Source organism: Dermacentor andersoni, chromosome 4 (assembly GCF_023375885.2).
Source record: "Dermacentor andersoni chromosome 4, qqDerAnde1_hic_scaffold, whole genome shotgun sequence".
Taxonomy (NCBI): domain Eukaryota; kingdom Metazoa; phylum Arthropoda; class Arachnida; order Ixodida; family Ixodidae; genus Dermacentor; species Dermacentor andersoni.
Window position 1 is genome coordinate 206,631,903 of NC_092817.1, and position 16,122 is coordinate 206,648,024.

The 16,122-nt window shown below is 41.5% G+C and overlaps 1 protein-coding gene and 1 non-coding gene across 2 annotated transcripts in view; one reads left to right on the top strand and one right to left on the bottom strand.

Annotated features, from left to right (window-relative positions):
• LOC126538330 (uncharacterized) overlaps positions 1–16,122 on the top strand; it is a 680,380-nt gene that overhangs the window by 640,517 nt on the left and 23,741 nt on the right. The window lies entirely within an intron of this gene.
• Positions 9,019–9,091, bottom strand: TRNAS-UGA (transfer RNA serine (anticodon UGA)). The gene has a single exon. It is a non-coding gene; the product is annotated as a tRNA-Ser (tRNA).

The window sequence follows — 16,122 nt, forward strand, 5'->3', positions numbered from 1 at the left end:
TGCCGCTAAATATTAGCGCTCGTTGACGGTGAAGTTGATTTCTTGAACAGGAGGCTCTGAATTTCTTTCTCTTTATTGTCATCTTCTGTTTGCTTTTTCATCAAACCTTTACGCATGCGTAAATATAAGCTGGAGTGTATAGCATATACTCAACGTAAACTTCCTATGACGATTGGTGGAGAGTTCAGCTCCGTGTTTCACGGTCTCTCTTCTCCACGTTCCGATATGGATTTTCTTCCGTTGAGGTTTTCTGAAACGCGCGGAAATTGACTAAATCTTACGTTCTTTACCCATCTAAATGTGGCCGTCGCATCTACAAATAAAACTTGCGACCTCGAGCTAAGCAGGTCGACGCCACCCTTACAAAAATTTTTATAGAAAGTCCATAGACAGTCTATAGACATTTGTCTATGAAGTCTATAGACTGTCTATAGACATTTCTTTAGACTAGTCTATAGACAGTCTATAGAATTATGGCCATACACTTTTTATAGACTAGTCTATAAAAAGTCTGAGTCTATAGACTGTCTATACACTGTCTATAGACAGTCTATAGACTTATGGCCATACACTTTTTATAGACTAGTCTATAAAAAGTCTGAGTCTATAGAATGTCTATAGAGTGTCTATAGACTTATGGCCATACACTTTTTATAGACTAGTCTATAAAAAGTCTGAGTCTATAGACTGTCTATAGAGTATCTATAGACTTATGGTCATACACTTTTTATAGACTAGTCTATAAAAAGTCTGAGTCTATAGACTGTCTATTGAGTGTCTATAGACTTATGGCCATACACTTTTTATAGACTAGTCTATAAAAAGTCTGAGTCTATAGACTGTCTATAGAGTATCTATGGATTAATTAAAATTTATGTTTGTAGACAATTGTCTGCAGAATGTCTATGGACAAGTGTATACCTACATGGTTACCATACCTTTCCATGCCACTTGCCTAGCATGTGGTAAGGGTGTATTTCCCATGAAATTATCCTTTAATAAAGGGAAAATCAGACATCCACCCATTCGTAGCGATTGCTACAAAGGAAACCCATACGGGTTCCTCGAAAGAAAAGCCTCAGAGTTACTCTGAGGCTTTTCTTTCTGAACCCATAGGTTCTGCTGAACTCTGAGGCTTTTCTTTCGAGGAACCCATATGGGTTTCCTTTGTAGCAATCGCTACGAATGGGTAGGTATCTGATTTTCCCTATATTAATTACTTCTCTCCACCTTGCGGGTTGCCGCAGAACTACTACGTCGAACTTATCCTTTATATTTGTTATGACTGGACTTCAAGAATGTCACGCGATGGCACTTCGTCTTTTTCCTTCTTCGTATCTAAAGTACGCGTGGACTAAGCCAACTGAGCCCGTTCGTTGGCGTTGTAAACACGAATTGTGGGACAATGACGCACACAGCTTTAATAATTACTGCAAGAAGTCGATCCCATATGCTGCGCGAGAAAAAAGAAAAACAAGCCTATGAAGAGTGCATAATGCCATAAGTCCATAGCTATCTGCTATGTACAAGTTAGTTTACATTTTTGTTTACATATGGTAGCAATAAAATTTTGAATGTGTTATGCATGTGCACCTGTTGCTTATAGTCTGCACTTATGCATTAGTGTTGGTAGATTAATAGTGCTCCTGAACCAGCTGTACTCTCATATATGTTGCATAAACAGAAAGAATTGGAGTGCTGAATCATGCAGTGCAAGAAAGAAAACAAGTGCACCGGCAATTAATTAACTGTTTTTATTGCACGATATATATTAGGAAAATTTCTTAAAATACATGTCTTATGAAATACTATGAAATAAATGTCTTATGAAATACTATGAAATAAATGTCTTATGAAATATTTACTTCCCCTTCGCAAGCATGGTCGCCAGGCTGGCCTTGACCTTGGTGTCGCTGGTACCAAATGTGCTGCAGGTGTATGCTGCAAATAAGTAGATGCAACAATATGAGGCAAAAATAACAAGTGTGTATTCTTTGCATGTTCATTAAGCAGATTAATATATTTGCTCAAATCATTAAACTCAATACTTAAGGCAGTTGAACTATGACTAATGGCTGCTTGTCAATACAAATCAGTACCATTATACAATGTTTTATTTTTTGATATGGTGAACAATTAAACAGTCACACCTGCTGCTCATGCCAGCAACACTATGTTCCCTTTTATGACAAGTTCATATATGATGCATTAACGTACTTATCCCAAATGATCTCTATATTTATTGCTGAAACGTTACCCAGTTGGACTGTCTGTACATTCTTTTGGCTGGTAGTTAAATATGCCCGTGTAGAATGATATGCACAGAAGAGTGACTGGATTAATGATAGTATCATGCCAAAGATTGTAATTTATTTTCTTTAATACACATTTAAATATCTTTCTCATACTCCTAAATGAACACATTATTTGCCATAACTTCAGTAGAAGGCAGATGGACTGATTGCGTATACATGGTCACTTCTTAGTTCCTTAGAGATCACGAGATCTCTTGGTCATGCTGACATGGTTGCAAGTTAGGTGTACCACATGAGCACCAGAAATACAATGTGAGCACTTTCTGTGTCATCACATGACACATATGCTCCTCCTGGGAAACAAAACAAACTATAATTGAATGAATGCTATCACAGTAAATTATTTAAGGTGCTCTCAAATGTAAGCAATGAACACGGCGCTGTCACTATCAGGCCCTGTTTTTCTCAGAAGCTGAGATGCCTCAAACACATTGAGGAGACAATCCCGCAAGCGGCGGGCTGCATGCCTGCAGCCTCGCCGCCACCCCCGGTTGGACCCCTCTTCGCTGACCGATCTCCCTCCGCCTAGAGCCCCGCGTCTTACGACCCTGGCGGTGTACGGTAGCTGTGTCATTCAGAGAGAGTAAAGTTGCGTTTCAAAGAGAAAGGTTGTGTGTCTGTTGGCTGCCCCAAGTTCGCGAGGCGCCCTTCTTGTGTGGGAGCCGCTTGGGGCGAGTGTACGCGTGTGCCTTACATTGCATCGCATGTTTCTAGTCCACAGTGGCACATTTGCGAGCCGCTGTCGACCAGAGCTAGTTTTCTAACCAAGTGCGCGGTTAGCTAGCTGAGTCCGCGGTAGGGAACTTTTTTACTTTTCGTTTACACAAACATACACATCTTTTCTAGGGTTTTGAGTTTCCCGACTTTAAGTTAACACAAGAAAATTTCCGTAAGAAATGTCATGTCAGTATGCTTGACTTTCATTTTTTTTTTGTTCTGAAAATGGCACCAATTTGTCATCTCCTTTGTGAGGTGAAATACTTTAAAAATATGTTTAAGACAGATTCTCTAGAGACCTTGTATGGCAATTAACTGAATTAAATTACTTGTTTGATAAAGCTGACAATGGCTTGGGCAAGTTTGTAATTCATGGCAAGATGAGCACAGCATGGAAGACAAGGACACAGACACATGACAATGACCGAAGAGATACACGGTGCTAATTAAGTCAGCTCTAAATCCAGGAGTTTGGTGCTTGCAGGGGTTATATGATACGGCAGAAGTGATGGTAAACCAAAGCTACACAATTTGAAAATTATGGTCTTTTTCTGCGGTGATGTGTGTCGTTCGATTACCATCCACCAGACGTGCATAGACTAATAAGACAGCTACAAGCAGCCTCATGGCCAGGCGTCCAGCTTTACAGGGGTGGATAGCACGGGAAATATTTGCACAGACCACTATGCTTGTTGTACAAAAACAAAAAAAGCACCACAGGAAAAGGAAAAAAAGCACCACGCAACTCTCAAACCACGTTTGCTATATATCACACCGCCAATTTCCCACTAGGTGGATGTCCTTCCCAACTGTATGTTCCTTTGTGTTAACTGAGCGCTGGGCCAGGAGTACGCCTGTACCTAATTTATCTGTATGCACCTGGCGACAGCTTCGTCTGCCTCCCACAGCATTCACGGATGCTAGACTATTTCACTATTGCTGTAGCAAGATGACAACCCCTACAAACAACTGAGCACCTGGCCGAAGTCTGCTTGTATTGCTATTATAAACTGGTGGGTGCACAACGGTAGGGATTGAATCATGCAACTTCCACAACCGCGCCAGGCATCCTAAATGACGCCCAGCTCGGATGCAGACTTGGCTGTAGAATGCTGCCCTAGCAAAGTCTTGCTGCCACAGAATGGGGCACAGCTTTCAAGAGCAGATATCTCGTCTAAAGAACACCGGTTAGCCAGATTCCACTTTATCATGTGCTTCCGATGGACTGGGTAAACGATAGAAGCAGTCGATATCTCGGCATGGTTTATGTGAACGCCAAACCGACAGGGCTAATAAAGTAGCAGTGATTCATGTACAAGGGTTCTCATATCAGCTTAAAAAAGATAGCTAAGGTATTTGATGTGGACTCTCTAATAACAAATCAAATAGTGTCCTATTCAATTCGGTCTTCGAATGAAATACACACTATTCGTAAATGCAAATATTTTTTGAATAGCTTTCGAATATCTATAAACGTCAACTGTGCCTAAATAAACAGAAAATTGAAGCAAGAGCATGGTAAATTTTCGGCCCCACGCCACAGTGTAGACATGAGAAATGACAACTTGTGTAGTGGAGAAGGCTAAGCCACATAGGTAGCCATACTTCAACGGATGTACAGAGATCATTCGTCATCTCTGAAGTGCCCTACGCATGTGACTACACTACTGGTTTGCTCCTAATTGTCCATTTGTGCTTTTTTTAAAAGAACATGGCTTCATATCCTATATTTAATTATAGAAACTTGCTAACCTTAAGAATACTGGAATGTGAACATCGTTTTGTATTACTTGTGATAACGGCTATTATTTGAAACCTATTTGACAAGCATTCTATATTCGATTTCATTCGATTCGCTCCTGGCACTATTCAATTCATATTTGATTCGGTCTCAAAAATAATTATTTGCACACCTCTACTGATTGTATTTTTTTCCTAGCATTATGAGCCAGCTAGCCCAGCAACAAGTTTTATTCAGCTGTGGAGAAATGTGAATCGGTCAAACTGGCACTTAGTCTGAGATTGCGCCAGCAACTGCAGCAACATAAAAGGCGCACTTGCGTCACATTGGTTATTGCATTCAGTCCTGTGGTTGTAACCCCCCCCCCCCCCCCCCTTTTTTAAAGGTATGTGTCATAAGTAACCATATGGACCACAAAGCATGTGAAACCATCGAAGCTTTCCACATAAATAAAAACCATGAATTTTGCATCTCATGTTCACTTTATCAGCCATCTCGAATGCAAAATCTGTCTTGGAAGGTTTGGTCTAAGCTAGTCGTATGATGGTGCGCATGCAGTCACGCTCTTCGTATTTATCATTTGCAGTTTGCAATAAACTGCGTGTTGCTTTTCAGTCCTTGGACTCTGTAGTCCTCTGTGCCGCCATCCCTTTCACGCTGCAGTCATAATGATAGCACTTAAAACAAAGCATTCTCAACATTTCTTTCTCATAGAAGATCCTGAAGATGAATGCACAAAGCTTTCCATTCATAAATACTCTTTGCCATGGGCTGGCCGCATTCACTAATATGTTCAGCAGAAGGAATGACTTGATTTTGCTCTTACACAGTCATAGCATATGCACTTTTTTGTGAATAAGGGCCCTGGTTTTCTTATAATGCTCCTCCTGTTGCTGTCTTCTACTCTCGCTACCCCCAGAATGTTTGCAGGTACCCTCGACCCGTCTCACACTAAAAACTTTTCCCATTACATATTTCCAAGGTCTGTGCAAAGTTGCAGCATGTCTGTCAAACTTCCATGAACAAGTATGGAATGCATATAAGCACCACTGCACCTCTCACCCTGGAAAATGAGCTGGGCCAAACCAGAAAGTTGGGTTTTATTAAATTTTGATTAATGTTTTTGCTGTTTTAATTAAATCAGATGTTCCTAGCCATGCAGATCTCTGCGAAATATTTACCTCTGAGATAAAATCAGCCAGCAGGAGATGAAATATATATGTGGTAAAGTCGGCATTATTTGAACTTACCAATAATTGTGTCCACCTTTGTTTTATCAAGAGCTGGCTTTGGAATCGCATCAGGGCGGTTGTTGCACTGACGTCCATAGAGAGAGGACCCATTAAGTTCCTCTTGACTGAAGACACATCGCAACAGTGCCCTGGCAAACCTCGGTGCGGTCGGGCACATCGCTTTCCACTTCTGCAGCATGATTCTTGGAACTGTTATGCCATTTCCTATGTCCACCTAAATTTAGAAAGAAAGTGCAGTTGCTGAGAGCAGTTGGCATTTTTTGTAGCACTGGCACTTCACAGCTACAACTTCAAGAACTTGCAGGGCAGCTCATATTGACAACTTGAGGATTAGAGCTTAAACATGCAACATAATGATTACAGGTATGTGCTCTTTTCTGAGGCAAAAGTAGAAATGGGCTTTGTACTGGCCAGGAATGTATTTATGCAGCAAGTGACGCCATGACCAAGAAGACAGCAGCAAGGGGAAAACTATGAACATGGGAGATCTGGCAAGGATAGGTCCACCTACAGCAAGCAGCGCTCCTACTCCTCTATCAAAATGGGGAGACACTAAACTTCTATGTGCACCTCACACTTCATTACACAATAATTCTTACACAATAACTGAGTAAATATTGACAGTACCAACAAGCATAAATGTCATAATCAGATTTTACCCAGAGAGGTTCTAAATTAAGGATTAAGTGGTCCTCAAAAGTTCAGTAACAGCAGCAGAGCCAACCCAGTATAGCCAGGCATATTTGATGAATGGTTGCTCCCATCGAGAGAGCCACGCTGCTGGTGTCGTCGTATTATCACTTTGTGCGCATATTTCTTGCCGTAAGCAGCTACGTCAGAAAGCGGATATATGCATTACAATTACTCTCATGAAATATTATGGATGTCTTATTAAACATCCTTTAAAGGCCTTCATGGGAGGAAAGAGGTATGAATATGTATGTATGCATAGCAAACCCACAATACAGCTTAATGTAGGCTTAACAATAGGTAAGCAATAACAGCTAAAAAAATAAATGATGGGGTTTACCCTGCCAAAACACAATCTCATCATGAGGCACGCTGTAGTAGGGTGCTCCAAATAATTCAGACCACCTGGGTTTCTTTAACGTGCACCTAACTCAAAGTACATGGGTGTTTTTGCATTTCGGCCCTAGCAAAATGCAGCCGCTGTGGCCAGGATTCGATTCTGCGACCTCGTGCTTAGCAGCCTAACACCATAGACACTAAGCTGCTACGGCAGTTTGCAATAAAAGCTGTTTATACATAAGGTTCTTCATATTTAGCTAAAAGCTGATAAGACCTACTTTTGTGCAAGCCAAACTAAATTTTTGAAAATCGGTTTACACCCTGCTTCTCCCAGCAGTTCACCCTTTCGTAATAGATAATAATAAATGCAGGTCTTACAATAACAATAAATGATGCACACTTTTTGCATTTGTATGCTAGTGATCAAGATTAAGATATTATTCACGTTAACTATATAGATACGGTATACAGGGTGTCCCAACCATCATGCATCAAGATTAAGAAATATACAAATGACACATAGCTGGGCAGAACCAAGGTAATGTTTGCCTTCGTTTGGAGATACTCAGGTTATTTCTTTATTCTGCCTAATTACATAATTAGTCTTCATTAATCAACTAATATAATAACAGTGTATAATAGCTGTGTCTTACCAGTACTCACGTACGGGGCAGAAACCTGGAGGCTTACGAAAAGGGTTCTGCTTAAATTGAGGACGACGCAACGAGCTATGGAAAGAGGAATGATGGGTGTAACGTTAAGGGATAAGAAAAGAGCAGATTGGGTGAGGGAACAAGCGTGAGTTAATGACATCTTAGTTGAAACCAAGAAAAATAAATGGCCATAGGCAGGACATGTAATGAGGAGGGAAGATAACCGATGGTCATTAAGGGTTATGGACTGGATTCCAAGGGAAGGGAAGCGTAGCAGGGGGCGGCAGAAGGTTAGGTGGGCAGATGAGATTAAGAAGTTTGCGGGGACAACATGGCCACAATTAGTACATGACCGGGGTAGTTGGAGAAGTATGGGAGAGGCTTTTGCCCTGCAGTGGGCGTAACCAGGCTGATGATGATGATGAATCAACTCAAGTATTATAATTCGATGAAAGCGGTCAATGAAAAAATTGTAGAGCAACATGAAAAACTCCCAATACAACTTTCCGTTGCTCAATATGTGCTACATGAAAGTGTTCTTCCGAACATGAAAGAAGCTCACGAATACATGCAGAATTGCCACACGACTGGCTGTTCGAGGCACTATTTATTCGTGGGCTTCTTTCACGGTCGGAGAAACACTTTTATGTAGCACGTATTGCGCAACAGAAAGCTGTATCAGGAGCTTTTCATGTTCCTTTACAATTTTTTCAGACACTTCTGATCTAATTATAATAGGTAATAAATAAATTATTTAGACTAAATGTCTAATAGGGCAGAATGCAAAAAATAATCAGAGTATCTCCAAGCGAGTGCAAACATCGCCTTGCTTCTGCCCAGCTACATGGCATTTGCATATTTTTAAATCTTGGTGTATCATAGTTGGGACACCCTGTATATGCCCTGTTTCTGCTTAACACACAAGCGAGTACCATCTTAAGGGAATGAAAGCTTGTTGCTCTTTCAGTAGCCACATCTACATGACTACAACCATGGCACAAAACACCCCATATCCCGCACATCACATACATGTAAATGGTGGTAATGCTCTACCAACTGAATTACCACAGCACTTACGTTGTTCTGTAATGTGAAAGGTAGCTGTGACATCAGCAGATGTTTACCCAATTACAGCCTGGACAAGGTAAAATTATTCCAATCCGTTTATAGTACAAATCCACCATTAGTCATATCATAAGAAGCCAACAAGCACTGACACCAAGGGGAACATAGGGGAAATTACTTGTGCTTAATAAATGAAATAAAGAAACGATAAATTCATGGAAATTAAAGTGGATGAAAAAATAACTTGCCGCAGGTGGGAACCGAACCCACAACCTTCACATTTCACGTGCGATGCTCTACCAATTGAGCTACAGCGGCGCCATTTCCCCATCCACTTCCTTGGGTATTTGTTTCCTTGTACAACCCTGGTAGTTTTAGCCAGCGCCACCGCTCACGAACCTTGGCGGCGGACGTGGAACATCCTTTCTGCTGCAGGTGTCACGAGAACGTGATCTTTTTGGGTGAAGGCAACTGGTCAATAAACCCACGCATGCTACCTGAAGGCATCGATTTTGCCGGATTCGAGACCCTCGTTATGTAATAAACGAGAAGAAAGGGGGTTAATCGAGGGGCCCGATTTTTATTAGTCATGTCATAAGAAGCTGACAAACACTGACCCCAAGGACAGCATAGGGGAAATTACTTGTGCTTAATAAATGAAATAAAGAAACGATAAATGAATGGAAATGAAATTGGGCCCCTCAATTAACCCCCTTTCTTCTCATTTATTACATAACGAGGGTCTCGAATCCGGCAAAATCGATGTCTTCAGGTAGCATGTGTGGGTTTATTGACCAGTTGCCTTCACCCAAAAAGATCACGTTCTCGTGACGCCTGCAGCAGAAAGGATGTTCCACGTCCGCCGCCAAGGTTTGTGAGTGGTAGCGCTGGCTAACACTACCAGGGATCTACTAGGAAACATAAATACCCAAGAAAGCAGATGGGGAAATGGCACCGCACTAGCTCAAGTGGTAGAGCATCACACGCGAAATGTGAAGGTTGTGGGATCATTCCCTACCTGCGGCAAGTTTTTTCATCCAATTTCATTTTCATTCATTTTTCGTTTGTTTATTTAATTTATTAAGCACAAGTAATTTCCCTTTGTTGTCCTCGGTGTCAGTGTTTATTGGCTTCTTATGATTGACTAATAAAAATCGGGCTCCTCTGTTAACCCCACTTCTCGTTTAAATCCACCATTAGGCCTCCGAGGTAGGACGAATGACTAGGGCCCAGCCCATATGGGCAGGTGCTGGACCCTTAAGTTTTACAGTATTTATGTGCATTACTCTCACAAAATGGTGGCTGATTTATTAAGTTGGCATTCTATTGTTGTTGCAAAAGCACATATAGAGAGCCAAGAAGGCAAGATGACCCAGAAAAACAAAAGAAATAACCTACAGGTCTAGCATGGACACAGAAATACTCCCAATGCATATGATAACGTAGGCCAACAAGGGCTTGTAAGATGAGGAAAAGCATCAAGCCTCCTGTGAAGCACGTCATTGTGCACAACTTTTTGTACTGCTTTCCTGTTAGAAAAAAGTGCAAGTTAACCAAGGGATCACTAAACACATCTGTATTGGCTGTTTTTGTTAATGTTGTTTCTTTTAAATGTACTAGTAATGCCTGAATGTCCCACCAAGGATCTGTACAGTGTTGCATGATTTGTGAGCAGCTCCCTTTGCCATTATATGTTTCATGACTGATTTCACGAGTTTAAATAAAATGTTTGTGTCCAAAATGAGAGCGCTTAATCATTTGTAAAAAGCTACAAGGAAAATCGTGAACATTTGTCTGCTTAACAACACTCCTATTTATTTCTTTAAAAATAACATGATTTGTAGCCCCCCCCCCCCCCAATTAAAATAAATATACAACCAAGAAATGAAAGACTGTTCATACACAGAAATGAATTCTCTAGTGCACAAAATATGCTCATGTTACATAAGGGTGTCTCACTTCTAGAAAGGAAAGTATGGCAAACAGACCTGGGCAGCAGCTTCAGGAGATTCTGGAGGTGTAGGTGTTCGTTCAACTTTGTCGATTATTTTTTGTAATCTTTTCACCATTTTTGCAGCATCTGATATAAAAAAGATGTAAGGCACAATGAAGTTTTCTTTTTCTAAGCAAAAATAATTTACATACATTGCTGATAATCAAGAACATAAAGGCACCAGGAAACAAGCAACAATCTTACCACAGCAGCATAAAGTTGAGCTTTAATACACCTTGTGGTATTTCCTACCTCGTTTAGTGGTATCTTATGCTATCCAATTCCACAAAATATGATAATCTACCTTTTCTGAATGCAGATAGGTTGCTGTTCCATAATGAGTGCAAAACGAAAGTTATGATATTGTTACAGAAGGATAAAAGAGAAAGGAAGAAAATCGCGAGACGCTGGCTGCTGCATGTTGTTGCTAGTCAGCCATCTTAACCACACTGACTCTGCTTGCATATATATTGTAAATACCGTCTGTCTATATTTCCAACATCCCTGTAACGTATTGGTGGAGGTGCGGGGTACCATGGCTGGAAATGGAGCTCCGCAGTGGACGTCACATTACCGTCCTCACCATGAATGATGGTGAGCATGTGGGATCAACATCAATGCCGCCTCCAATGTCACCGTCACCAGCTACGTCGCTGTCCCTTTCGGTTGTGGTTGTGCAACCCAAGGATCCTGGAACTTTCTGCAGAACCGATGGCACCGACGCTGAAAAGTGGGTGGCTATGTATGAACGCGTGAATGGAATCAACAGATGGGACCCTACGCTTATGCTAGCTAACCTGTTGTTCTACCTGAGGCAGGGCAAAGGTGTGGTACGAAAACCAAGAAGAGGAACTAACCAGCTGGGACCAATGCAAAGACAAGTTAACAGAGTTGTTTGGCAAGCCAGCCGGCCGTAAAATTGCCGCAAAGCAGGAACTGGCCTCCCATGCCCAATCCGCCACGGAGTCCTATGTCTCGTACCTCCAGGACGTGCTGGCGCTTTGTCGAAAAGCCAATCGCGACATGACAGAAGCTGAGAAGGTCGGGCATGTGCTCAAGGGAATTGCTGAAAACGCCTTTCATCTGCTCATGTGCAAAAGCTGCTCTACAGTTTATGCTATCAGCAAAGAGTGCCGACAATTCGAGCAGGCCAAAAGCCGACACATACTGCAACCATTCGCCAGACTTCCCAATACTGCCGCAACGTTGACATGTGAAGATCAGCCCGCACAGCAGAATGCGTTGCCATCAGAGGACGTGGTGTGAATCATTCAACGTGAACTGGGTGCGATGGCACCCGCAGCTTTCTGTTCGCATAGCGCTGATGCTACCCCTTTTTAAGTTATCCTCCTACAAGCCCCCATTCGCCAGGAACTTGAAAACATTTTTGTCTGTGCTGTCCCCAACCCCAGAGCCAACGAACACCCTTCTACTATTTTCGCTACACCCCGATGCTTCTTTCTGCATTATTGCAACCCAACTATATCTATTAATGCAGTTTACTAAAAGGGATGACTTTCAGTAAAACTTAAGTACTTGCAGAAGAAGCAGACCGCCTATTCACGCTCGGCCGCAGCCGTCCACATAGGAATGTGTCATAGCCATCATGTGGCATTAACTTCAATTAGTTCTGAGCACTCAACTAATCTCGAACCATGCAAAACTTAAGGTCAGACCACACCAACGCTTGCCAGTGCGCGCTCACTGGCAACTCCTGCCTAGAAGCCTTGACATACATCACTTTATGTAACAGCAGTTCTAAATGCACAATTTAGATGTGGCTACTATCTGTTGGTCAAGCTGGTGGAGGACAAAGCCATACTGCACCATGTAGCATGGCCAGACTAGAGCACATGAGCACGAGTGTGCACTCTAGTGCTGTCGTACTCCTAGCTAACACATTACAGTTGCATGTAGCTGTGTGTGCTGTGTAGCGTCTACAGTGCGGCTGCCGCAGGGTGCAGCAACAAGCCCACTCGCCGAGGACAACTGCGTGTTCCGAGTGGTCTCCCTGGGCAGTGTGGCTTCAGGCGCGTGTCAGCGCAAAAATTGGAAGTAGTGGCATCTCCATGAACATCCAAAGTCAAATTTGCACTGCGTGACATTCAGTAGGTAACGTTCAGTAGTTAGAGCATTGTAGGCACGCCTCGCTCTGCCATAACCTTCCCAGTGCAAGGCATTGAACAATCAGCAAGAGTGCGAAAGGGCATCATAGGTGATATTCGAATGCCAATAACTCCATTTTTGGTGAACTTTTTGAAGTAGTTTTGGGGGCAAAGTATTTCCGAAATAGTCTACGTTAACTTGGATGCATTTTTAGATGTTTAAAAAAGTGTTTCAAGGTCTCTCTTAAAAAGTGTCCTGCACTTTGTGCAGCTACAGCTAAATATAACTATAATATCAATTTTACAAGATGATGCCTGATTGACTAATAGATAGCTTAAATATTTAGGCCGGATCATTCACAGACCTTGCCCTTTTTTCTGAGAGAACACTTTTCTCTTCTTTCGAGATTTATTTATTGCTGGTATCATTATTAATCACTCTTGCAACACAGCTGGCCACACATCACAGTGCACTAATAAACAGTAAACAAACACCCGAATATTTTCTTGCACTCACTTCAAGTGTAGAAACTGTGAAAACAACATGTTAATTTATAACTTCTTGCATGTTGTGTGGCAAACTGTTGCGAAACATTAAAAAAATTATCTTTATTATTCTTATTGGTAAAATCACTGTGCATATATTGTTAGGGAGGACATAGATTCCGGATGAATGCGTAGAATTTTGTTTTCAATTCTCTTATGCTAGAAAAAATTTTCTGTGTATCATATACGAGGTCTGCGCCCAAATGTTTGTGCTGTGGGTCAGCAAAAAAGTGGAAAAGGGTGTAACAGCACCGCTCTCTTCAAAAGTAAGCGCCGTTGCTGCTGAAATGCCTAACAGAAGTCTTCGAAGGAAGCTTCCAACAATGGAAGAAGACGGAGAAGCAGTGCATTGTCTAATGGGGAACATTTTCAAAGTGTCCACATTGTTGTACATGAAAGTTTGCAATATAATTTTTTTAAAACATACCGTACATACTTATAGCACATACCTCATATATGTGTCAACACATCATGCAGCAAGGGGTTAAGTGTAACTAATTTCATTAACAAAACAGTCACCAAAAGAATTCACATAAATGCTCCATGTGGATCATAAAGGGGCCATGACACCAAATTTCTGAGCCAGAATTATGCATTGCATGTAAAATCGTATGCGCCCCACCGCAAGCAGGCAAAATTTGAGCGCATCCAGTGTGGCAGAAAATTTGTATATTAGTTTTTTGTATCCTAGTTGAACCACACAGCTGTCTGGCAACATTACCTGCCAACAAAATGAATTGCATTCCCAGCTACAGATCTCTCCAAGTAATGGAAGCGGATTTTGAAGGCTGTGTTCTTGTGCATTCTAAGTGCCGGATGCAATTGCAGTAATCATGAATACGTCATGGCCCCCATGCATTGCTTTGTTTGCGCATGTGCATCTCAGCCAAAGCTCAATATATTTTCTGCAAGAATTCTTTCATTTTTGTTGCTCTTATCATGCAAGTGAAAGAATTGAAGAGAACTGAACAGCAATGGCCTTGCTGCACCATTAGGTGCTAGATCGCATGGAGCAAGACGCCCAGTGTGGTCTTGTACTGTTTTGAAGAGTCTACACCGCAGTGACTTCACGCTTCCTGATATCACACAATTCACGCCAAACTGGCACTCATAGCCGATGGGAGGAGCCTAGAGGGACAGATTTCGAATTGATATTTCGAGTTAAGAGTGTGCACCAAGAGTCAAGTTCTTTGTCGGCCACTCTACTCTCAGAAAGTATGATAAACTGATAATAGCTGGATGACTACTTCAGGCATCTTTATATTCAAACAAGCGCTCATGCCCTAAATCCAAAAGAAGGAAATTCATTAAATTGTGGACTAAATATGTGTGACACTACAGAAACGTGCTGTAAATCTGTTTCCTATGACTTACAGAACAGTGTTGTGATTAGAGGAGAAGGTAAGTCTAGTAAGGTAAGAAGATGAGTACACACCAAGCGTAAGTTCAAGTTGCAAGTTTTTTGCTTCCAAGTCCATCACTTGTTTTGTGAGGTGGCTCTCATCAGGACCCTTTTAAGAAAAGAACAAGAAAGCAGTTTATTTATTTTAAAAGGTACTCTCACCAAACTTCTGGTTTCACTACATTAATAGATAGCTGTTGACCTAGTAATCACATTAGCGGCTTCAATTCATTCATTGTAGAACGAATTGTGAAATGCAGCTAAGCCCACTTAGAATGAACTGGTTCTTGTAGTAATAATTGTTTTCTATGAGAAAGACTTGTTAGAATTGTACCTGCTCCTAAAGCAACTCTGAGACAATCAGAAGGATTATCATTTCATGTGCAAAAATAAACACAAAAATTTCTTGCCATAAGGTTTACTGCTCTTTGTTCAACTAGTGCCTCCAGACTAATGGCACTTTAACAGTTTTCCAGGCTACTGTTATGTTTGCTTCCTGTAGTGGTGCAAATGCACAGAGGCACAGTACACCTGATATTCACCGTAGCAACTCCATAATAAGACTTCAGTCCTGTTCATGCTTCTGGAGCTTTTTCTGACAACTGCAAACTGATGGGAAAGGATGGTGCATGTTTTTATCAGAATGTGAAGACATCTGCCAAGCGGTCAATTTAGGCACCACTGGCCTCCTTCAAGCTCTTGGGTTTAGCGAGAGCAAGGGAAAAGTAAACATGTCCGCAATAGAGATTAGTAAGAGGCGATTGGAAGATTGGTTGAAGAAAAGTAGGAGAATGACAAAAATACGTAGTGGTACAAAAGCAGAGTTCGCCATAGGGGGTCAGAAAACTTGGTTGTGGAAGTTCATAGTTTCATAGGTTCAAACACAGCAAAAAACTCGAGAAAAAAGAAGCAGGCATCCGTGGCCTCCTCCAGCTCCGGTATGGAAGACCGCTTGCCTCCTGAAGTCATCGGTTCACAGCACTGAAATATCTCTATCTCGACTATTCATGAACCAATTTGAAATATTCTTGCGGTAAAATGATCCATAGAGCATGTAACAACTTCTGGCGCATAACCAAAATTTTTTTATGTGGCCCGGTGAGGGGCTCTTTAAAGAGTACTAGTAAAGTTCATACTTTGGTATTATGAAAGTTTGCGATTTTCAATAATTATATAAATATCTATGGCTTAAATATTGGCCACCAAAAGCCACTAGAATTTAACTTCATTAAAATCCAACGAACACACCAAATTTGCTGCAGGGTTTGCTGAAAAAAAAAAAAACATTTCTCTTTACTCGTGT